The sequence below is a fragment of the Cherax quadricarinatus genome, chromosome 2 (genome assembly GCF_038502225.1).
Source record: "Cherax quadricarinatus isolate ZL_2023a chromosome 2, ASM3850222v1, whole genome shotgun sequence".
NCBI classification, from domain to species: Eukaryota; Metazoa; Arthropoda; class Malacostraca; order Decapoda; family Parastacidae; genus Cherax; species Cherax quadricarinatus.
This window is the reverse complement of record NC_091293.1, coordinates 75,723,992-75,726,231: the sequence shown is the minus strand read 5'-3', so window position 1 is coordinate 75,726,231 and position 2,240 is coordinate 75,723,992. Positions and strand designations below refer to the sequence as shown.

At 43.4% G+C, this 2,240-nt stretch overlaps 1 non-coding gene across 1 annotated transcript; it reads left to right on the top strand.

Annotated features, from left to right (window-relative positions):
- Positions 1–282: 282 nt before the first annotated feature.
- TRNAF-GAA (transfer RNA phenylalanine (anticodon GAA)) lies at positions 283–355 on the top strand. The gene has a single exon. It is a non-coding gene; the product is annotated as a tRNA-Phe (tRNA).
- The last annotated feature ends 1,885 nt before the right edge of the window (positions 356–2,240 follow it).

Here is a 2,240-nt window from a genome sequence, read left to right as displayed (position 1 = left end):
TCAGCTATCATAATTTTAGGATCCAGTCCCTGGACCCATTATGTACCTCTGTAATCTTTTAACTACCACCCACAAGATGGGTATGGTGTGCATGATAAAGATGTTGAACTAAACTAATTGTCAGGGTCTTCCTAGTCTGGTGAATATCAAATTTCTTCAAATCACAGTAAAAACTTTATTATACCTGAATAAACTTACTTGCTTACTTACTTAACCAAATAAAACAAATTTAGGGGACAGCTGCTTCGGCTTGTGACAAGTGACTATCAAGTTGTGACATAAGCCTAGATAGCTCAGTTGGGAGAGCGTTAGACTGAAGATCTAAAGGTCCCCGGTTCGATCCCGGGTCTGGGCAAACTATTTTTTCATTAAGTGGAATTTTGTTATTCCTGGCAAGTTATCTCCTTGAAATATGAGATCATTATTGCACTCAAAACTGAGCGCTAAATCGATAAGGGTTCGATTTAGGAAAAGGAGGCAACACCAGTTTCTTGGATCAAGAATTTCTCACAGGCGTCATGGCACCTCCCGTGAGGGGAAAGTGTACAGTGAATATCTGTAGAAATTAGTAAGATCTACCTGCCATCTTCAATGTTTACTTAACTGGTAGCGACCTCAGGTCTCACACTGAGATTTCTAGATTTTGCCACCGAAGTGGCTAGTTTATTGTGCACCCCATATCCATCCTGTGGACGGTAGCACAAGAGCATATGGATACACAAAAGGCCCAGGAACTAGGCCCCAAAGGGTTAACATGAATACATATGGATTTATATCTACATATCTATAGTTCACTTATCTGTTACAAGCAAATTTAGGAAATTTGCTTAGTATATCTGGTATCTTATTTTCATTAATAAGATATCTTGACATGTCACGTAGGTTATTATATTGTCTATCTCAGTATTCCTCAATAAGTGGACAATTAAGCACATAGTGTTCAAGACAGTGACCATATGCCTGATCACATAATTTACATTTAGTTTGATCATCATCTGTGTGTCTCCCAAACTGCCAGAAGTACTTGTAACCAAGCCCAATGGAATTAAGTCACTCTGTCTGACTTTTTTGGGTTATTCTAGGTTCTCTACACATATGCTATGTATGATAATTCTATGTAACTGTCTTTGTGTATACCTGAATAAACTTACTTACTTACTAACTAGCCTAAGCCTGGCCACTACAATATAGTCAGTACTTGTAACCAAGCCTAAGCCTGGCCACTACAACATCAGTCAGTACTTGTAACCAAGCCTAAGCCTGGCCACTACAACATCAGTCAGTACTTGTAACCAAGCCTAAGCCTGGCCACTACAACATCAGTCAGTACTTGTAACCAAGCCTAAGTCTGGCCACTACAACATCAGTCAGTACTTGTAACCAAGCCTAAGCCTGGCCACTACAACATCAGTCAGTACTTGTAACCAAGCCTAAGCCTAGCCACTACAACATCAGTCAGTACTTGTAACCAAGCCTAAGCCTGGCCACTACAACATCAGTCAGTACTCGTAACCAAGCCTAAGCCTGGCCACTACAACATAAGTCAGTACTTGTAACCAAGCCTACCTGGAGTTTACCTGGAGAGAGTTCCGGGGGTCAACGCCCCCGCGGCCCGGTCTGTGACCAGGCCTCCTGGTGGATCAGAGCCTGATCAACCAGGCTGTTGCTGCTGGCTGCACGCAAACCAACGTACGAGCCACAGCCCGGCTGATCAGGAACTGACTTTAGGTGCTTGTCCAGTGCCAGCTTGAAGACTGCCAGGGGTCTGTTGGTAATCCCCCTTATGTGTGCTGGGAGGCAGTTGAACAGTCTCGGGCCCCTGACACTTATTGTATGGTCTCTTAACGTGCTAGTGACACCCCTGCTTTTCATTGGGGGGATGGTGCATCGTCTGCCAAGTCTTTTGCTTTCGTAGTGAGTGATTTTCGTGTGCAAGTTCGGTACTAGTCCCTCTAGGATTTTCCAGGTGTATATAATCATGTATCTCTCCCTCCTGCGTTCCAGGGAATACAGGTTTAGGAACCTCAAGCGCTCCCAGTAATTGAGGTGTTTTATCTCCGTTATGCGCGCCGTGAAAGTTCTCTGTACATTTTCTAGGTCAGCAATTTCACCTGCCTTGAAAGGTGCTAAGCCTGGTCACTACAACATCAGTCAGTACTTGTAACCAAGCCTAAGGGGCGTTCCTGGTCTAAGAACTCGACTTCTTTATTTATGAACCGATTACATTCATTTTTGGTGTA